The 7,500-nt window shown below is 44.4% G+C and overlaps 1 protein-coding gene across 6 annotated transcripts in view; it reads left to right on the top strand.

The window, feature by feature from the left end:
- The window catches only part of LOC143035964 (glutamate-gated chloride channel-like), a 632,887-nt gene that overhangs the window by 248,789 nt on the left and 376,598 nt on the right, over positions 1–7,500 (top strand). For 5 of the 6 annotated variants that reach the window (XM_076203237.1, XM_076203238.1, XM_076203236.1 and 2 more), the window contains exon 3: positions 735–1,028. The gene's annotated coding sequence lies outside the window, so the exon portion shown is untranslated. Of the gene's footprint in view, positions 1–576; positions 1,029–7,500 lie in introns of those variants that run through there. The other variant, XM_076203235.1, reaches the window with a different exon arrangement.

Below are 7,500 nucleotides of genomic sequence, written 5' to 3'. Positions count from 1 at the left end.
CGTCACTCAAACCGTTGAAGAGGTACGAAGACGGGAGTGCCACTATTAAACGAGCGGAGATTTTTTTTTTTCCAGAGGTTATGTCTCCACGTAATCATTTCTCAATGCACTTTCGCCAGTGATGAGCAAGGGCCCGTGCATGGCAGCCAGGAGCGCGGTTTGTCATTCACATATCTGTCTCAACTCCAAAATCGACAAACACGTCTCCTAACAGTGCTGACATCAACTGCCTCGGCTCCGTAAACTTTCACCAAGCGCCAGTGAATGTCGATTGGTTCCGATTCTGCTTCTGACGCACATCCATGATAGGGGTATTTTTATTAGACTGTCACACCGTCAAAATTAACAATAGAGAGATGAAAAGTTTAGGTACATACGGCCGAAGCTGTCGGCTCTACCTCACTCTGCTTCTTCACATGTGAAGATACTTTTTGACAAGGTGTCAAAATCCGGAAGAAATCCTCAGCTATGCTAAGTTCCTTCCATTCAAACTCGACTCCAGAATGCTGCTTCAGTATCCGTCACCTGTACCCAAAGTGTTCGGGTAGCTGGAGCGGTTGAGAATCGCTCTTGATCTTCGTATTGGTATATTGATGGGTATGAGGGAAGATTTAAGGCCATTGAGATCGAGCGGGTCGTTACTGTCCTCCCATGAGCAATGTTTAGTTATGCTGTATGTTAAGTCGTACCTCAATGTACTTGGCTCACCTTTCTCCTCTCCTCAATCCTTCCAGAGACGCGGCTGAGGAAGCGTGTGGCGTAGAAGACGGATCCACACATCAAAAAACTTTCTTTTTTTATGATTACTATTTAACAGAAAAAAAATACATTGACATTGCCCTTGGCCACACCAAAGACCTAGAACCAACACAACCCACAGATACTGTGCCAACATTCTATCTCCACCAACACTAACCCTCCGTGTAATACCATCACTACTATCACCAACACTATCACCATCTCCGTCGCATCAACGCCATCAACGAGAGAACCCCCGACGTCTGTCGCGACTCAAAGATTCCCCCGAGGTAAGTTGCCTTACAAAAATAACCGTTACTTAACGGTTTTTCTTTTTCCGAATTCAAAAATTCAAATCGAAATTCGTTGGGTTTATTTTGTCGGTATGTGGGGAGCCGTGTCCCCGGACCGGCATCTGGCATGCATACGACCGCCGGAGCCTGGGAATCCCTCATTGTTCGTGTAATTACCTGAATATTTCCAAACACTCCCGGAAAATGTTACGAAGTCGAGAACTGAGCGCTCTGGGATAGCATTGGGTGGTGTGTGCGTGCGTGTGTGTGTGTGTGTGTGTGTGTGTGTGTGTGTGTGTGTGTGCACGTGTGTGTGTGTGTGTGTACGTGTGTGTGTGTGTACGTGTGTGTGTGCACGTGTGTGTGTGTGTGTGTGTGTGTGTGTGTGTGTGTGTGTGTGTGTGTGTGTACGTGTGTGTGTGCGCACGTGTGTGTGTGTGTGTGTGTGTGATTCACTATGGTCTTGGATCACGTTTTAGACTCGTGATCGACAGCTCATATATATGACCGATATATGACCGATCTATGGGTAATGCTGTGACTTCACACGCACACACACCCCAACTCCCCGCCCACGAGAGTCGGAGTAACGACTCGCAGCGCAGCGGTACTGAAATTATTTCAGCCCTGGGCAGGATTCGAACCCGGACCTCCGTAGTGGCGGCTGGGAACTCTACCAACTGCGCCATCAAGTCGTGTGTGTGTGTGAGAGAGAGACTCTACACCTGCGTCCAGGCTGCACATCTGTGCATTTGTGTCCATACACAAGACACCTGTTAAGGGTTTCGACATCTGTCGTCAATTCCTCATTAACAGTGTAGTCGGTATGGTAAGAGCCTCGGCCAGAACAAAGAAGCAAGAAATTATTAACCAATAAGTAATACGTAAACGCCTCGTTTGCTTCAAGGGCGTAATTTACCGGCATCCAATTCAAAGATAGCTGGACTTTTTGCCAACGCATCTCTGCCCCTGTTTTCTCTGCCTCCTGTTCCTCTTCCGCCTTCCTCTTCTTCTTCTTCTTCTTCTTCTTCTTCTTCTTCCTTCTCTTCTTCTTCGTCCTTCTTCTTCTTCTTCTTCTTCCGCCTTCTTCTTCTTCTTCTTTTTCTTCCGCCTTCTTCTTCTTCTTCTTTTTCTTCCGCCTTCTTCTTCTTCTTCTTCTTCTTCTTCTTCTTCTTCTTCTTCTTCTTCTTCTTCTTCCGCCTTCTTCTTCTTCTTCCGCCTTCTTCTTCTTCTTCTTCTTCATCCGCCTTCTTCTTCTTCTTCTTCTTCCGCCTTCTTCTTCTTCTTCTTCTTCCGCCTTCTTCTTCTTCTTCTTCTTCTAACTTTTTTCTTTTCCTCCTCCTCCTCCTCCTCCTTCTTTTTTCTTCTTTTTCTATTTCTTCCTCTTTTCTTCGCTATTTTTCTTATTTGTTTTCTTCCATCTTCCCTCACCTTCCATTTCTTTATTCTTTCTTTTTCCCTTTTTCCTCTCCTCTGTCTTTTCCTTCCTCTTACTTCTTCTTTCCTCTTTCCTCTTCTTCCTTTATCTTCCCTCTTCTTTCTTTATCTTCCCTCTTCTTTCTTTCTTCTTTTTTCTTTTTTCTTCTTCCTCCCTCCTTCTTCTTCCTTCTTTTTTCTTCTTCTTCTTCCTTCTTGCTTCCTCTTCCTTCTCCTCCCTTTTTCATCCCCTTTCCCTCTTCTTCCTTTCCCTTCCTTCCTCTTCCTTCTTCTTAATTTTTCTCCCTTCTTCTCCTTCCTTCCTCTTCCATCTTCTTCCTTCTTTATCAGTTCCTCTTCCTTTTCACTCCATTTTCTTCCTTTTGACACCTTCTACTTCCTCTTCTTCTTTTTCTTTCCTCCTTTCTTTTCCTCTTCCTCCTTTCTCCATCCTCCTTCCCCTTCTTCTCCCTTCTTCTCCTTCCTCCTTTTCCTTCTTCCTTCGTCTTCCTCCTTTCTCCTCCTTCCTCCATCTCCTTCCTCCTTCCTCTTTCCCCTTTCTCCTCCCCCTTTCTCCTCCTTTCTTTTTCCTCTTCCTCCTTTTCCTTCCTCCTTCTCCTTCTTCCTCCTCCTTCCTCCTTTTCCTTCCTCCTTCTCCTTCCTCCTTCCTCCTTCTCCCTCCTTCTCCTTCCTCCTTCTCCTTTCTCCTTCTCCTTCCTCCTTCTCCTTCTCCTTCCTCCTCCTTCCTCCTCCTCCTTTCTCCTTTTCCTTCCTCCTTCTACTTCCTCCTTCTCCTTCCTCTTTCCTCTTCCTCCTTTCTCCTCCCTCCTCCTTCTTCTATTTCCTCCTTTTTCGGCAAGCAAGACAAGGAACCTTTCCAGGTACACAACCGAAAACTGATCTAAACGCCTCTAAAGTCAAAAGTGCGTCAGCAATGAACTAATAATTATACTGAAGTCTAAGAAAAAAATCAAAATACGAGAAACTACAAACTAAAAAACTAAATACAAAAAAAAAAATAATGATAAAATGCAAAACACAAAAGCACACCAAAGAAGCAAAAGTTAAGAATCCAGATTTCAAAACCCAAAGACGATTCTTTTTCAAGAATCGGTGAAAGAAAATCGCTGGTTATTGCCAACGAAATATTGATATTATGATGTTTGGAGATGTTTGTTTATTTGTCTGTTTGTGTGCCTACTTCTTTATTTCGTTCTTCTGCATCCGGCCTCGTTACGGATCAAAGAACCTCCTTTCGGCATTCCAACTTTGCCCCTTCAACCCTTTCCAGGTTCTGCGTAAGCCCCAAAGCCAACGAGGGATAAAATATTTATAGAATTGAACTTTACGTTTGTTATTAGATGTTAGTAAAAATGTCTAGGATACTTCAAGCAATGGGGAAACAAATTGTATATGCGTTTGTGTGTGTGTGTGTGTGTGTGTGTGTGTGTGTGTGTGTGTGTGTGCGTGCGTGCGTGCCTCCCTCTGTTTGTGTATTTGCGTGGGAGGGTGTGTCTGTGCGTGCTCGCGTAGGCGTGTCTATGAATATGTTAGAGAGAGAGAGATGAAAGAAAAGAAGGAGTGTAAAGAGAGACAGCAAGGAATAAAGAGCGCAGGAATAAAGAGAAGGGGAGAAGGTGCAGAGAAAGAGAAAGAGAGGAAGGTAAGTGATTAAAGGAAAAGAGAGGACAAAGGAATGAGAAGAGGAGGAAAAAGAGGTGTAGAGCCAAGAAAGAGAAAAAGAGAGAGAGACAGAAAAGGAAAATGGTTCAGAGATGCAGAACGAATAAAGAAATAGAGAGGAGGGAAAGAGGAGAGGGAGAGGGATGAGAAATTCAGAAAAAAAGGGGAAGGCAGGGGATGTATGTGATCTAGGGAGAAGGGTGTGTGTGTGTGAGAGAGAGATTCACCTTGGTCTTTGGATCACGTGTTGGACTCGTGATCGACAGCTATTTCCCTCCTGGAAGAGAGCTCAGAGCTCGTATGACCGATCTATGGGTAATGCTATGACCTTACACGCACACACACACCCAACTCCCCGTCCACGAGAGTTGGAGTAACGACTCGAAGCGCAGCGATACTGAAATTGTGTGTGTGTTTGTGCTTGTGCTTGTATACGTGTGCGTGTGTGCATGTATGAATGTGAGACAGAAAAAGAGAGACAATGTGTCGGTGAGTGAGTGAGTGAGTGAGTGAGCGCATGATTGAATGAGTGAGTGAGAGAGCGTTCAGCCAGCGTCGGACGCTGAGGAGAAACGCTCTTTGACATTTGGCGCTGGCAGCAGCAGCAGCAGCAGCAGCAGCAGCGGCAGCAGCAGAAGGTCCCGGCAGGTCCCCAGCAGGTGTACCTCGCTGGAAGTGGGCGGCGGAGGGCGAGACGGTGGAGAGGGTTGGGCGTAGGACGGGAAGGAGGAGGGGCGCGAGGGCCAGCATAAGAAGGAATGAAAGATAAATAGGGGAGGAGGAGGAGGAGGAGGAGGAGGAAGGGTGTAATGTCCGGGGTGGGGGGGGAGTGATTTTTTTTTTTAGTGAAGTATCACTCCCACGGGTGGGGGGGGAGAGTGATGTAGAGAATAAGGAACAGGAGGATAAAGAAGGGAAAGGGTAAGGATGAGGGATAAGGAGAGGGAGAACATAAAGGTGGAGATATTTGAGAGGGTTATGGAATTAATCACTCCCGTTTTCCATTAACGAAGACTTGCTGGCACTTATGGGTACTACAGTGACTTACGACTTCGGGTCGTAGAATTACGACATGGCTGAGTCACTTACGACTAGACTTGTTCTATCGTAAGTGGTCGACATAAAGAAACGTATTCGGTACATCTTCGCAGCAGATGCCAGTCACTGTGGTACTTAGAAATGATGGCACCCACAATAGTGACCTCTTAGTTCAAGTGGGACAAGAAGAGTTCTGCCGTACAAGTTCTCTTTTGTGATCCCTGAGGAATCCCTTGTACCAAGACTCTAGCTCCAGTTCAACACAGATATTCAATCATCATCAGCCTCGTTCACAGAACGTTGTTGTTGTTGTTGTTGTTGTTATTATTAATTGTGTTATTATTATTATTCTATGATCTTATGATTGTGTTCTTCTTTTAATAATGTTATTTGATTTCTTTACACCCACACCCAAAATCACCCAGAACTAGACCTACTCACACTTATACACCCACACCCATACACCTAGATATCCATACACCTACATATCCACACACCTACACATCCACACCCACACACCCATACACACATACACACCTACATCCACACCCACACCCACAACACCCACACAGCCACACCCACACACTAACACACCCACAACACTAACACACCCACACACCAACACCATAGATCACACCCACAACACACACACACACACACACACACACACACACACACACACACACACACACACACACACACACACACACACACACACACACACACACACACACACATACGCACACACAAACGCACGCACGCACTATTCACGATTTTAAGAAACTTGATGCTGAAAGATGCAAAGACGGGTTACCACAAGCATAGCTTCCTTCCCGTATTATACAACTAGGTAAATACAACTTGGTAAATACGCATACCCATATCCACACACCCACACCCACAACACCCACACACCCACAACACCGACACACCCACAGCACACACATACACACACACACAGCACACACACACACACACACACACACACACACACACACACACACACACACACACACACACACACACACACTCACGCACGCACATCCACAACACATACACCCGCATACACACACACACACACACATTCACCCAGCAACTCCTGCAGTAGAGCGTTGGGTGAGAGGGTGTCATTAAACATGTTATCTTATTGTTAAAAAAAAAAAAAAGATCACATGAAAAAGTTCAACAAGCGAGCTCCAGTTTTTTTTCTGACGCCCACCGCCCCTTGCAACAACATCAACAACAACAACAACATTAACAACAACAACAACAACATTAACAACAAAAACAGCATCAACAACAACAATGATAACAACAACAACATTAACAACAACATTAACGACAACATTAACGACAACAACAACAACAACAAGGCTGGAGGTTCGGTCTCGCGTGAATGACGACCCTCGACCTCGAACTTGAAGAGAACAGTGTCTCCCACACCGGCATTTCGAGACGCTTCTTCATAGTGTCCTCGACGCGGTGAACATAAGATTGGAGGAGACTGCAAGAGACCATAAGGCCTACACTAGGCAGTTCCATGTCCCTTACCACCTATCCATAAAGTTATCTTCTCTTAAAACAACCGATAGTTTCAGCGCTGAGTACAAGGTTACTAAGTCTATTCCATTTGTTAACCACTCTCTTGGTAAACCAATTCTTGCATATTTCATTGTGAAACCTAAATTTGTTGGGTCAGAGAAAGAAGTAGAGTTCTATGCTATGACCAGATTCGCCTTGTTGAGTTTTCCCTCGCCAAATAAATAGATAAATAAATGAATAAATAAATAAATTAAATAAAAGATAAAAATACCAATAATAATAATAATGATAATGAATATATATGTATATATGAATAAATTGATAAATGAAATAAAATAAATAATAATCGGCTGGCGGTAGGTAACATAAACGTACATCTCGATCTTGACAACATCAAGCAGCGAAGTCGAACTAGAAAAATTGAATATCAGAAACAATTTCCGAAGAGAAGAAGAACGATGTTTCTCTTAACTGAATAAAATCGCCCGATGACAGATGATATAGAAGAAAATAATATAAGGCAGTAGTCTGGACGTCCTCTATGACCACGAAATTTTGCTGACAAGTGTAGCTTGTAACTACGGGGGCCTCGCATCTGTTCATTAAAGTGTAAATATGTTTGTAAGACTCTTAACGAGCCGTAAGCAAAAGTACACCTGCCTGCCGCTGGACCCACGTATTTACATACTTATGTACACACAGAAAAACCCACACACGCGCTCACTCACACATACACACACACACACACACACACACACACACACACACACACAATATATTTTCTCCTCGC

Source organism: Oratosquilla oratoria, chromosome 19 (genome assembly GCF_046742065.1).
Source record: "Oratosquilla oratoria isolate Oo_2021 chromosome 19, ASM4674206v1, whole genome shotgun sequence".
Classification (NCBI taxonomy): Eukaryota; Metazoa; Arthropoda; class Malacostraca; order Stomatopoda; family Squillidae; genus Oratosquilla; species Oratosquilla oratoria.
The sequence above is the reverse complement of the archived record's forward strand: the minus strand, read 5'-3'. Positions and strand labels throughout refer to the sequence as shown.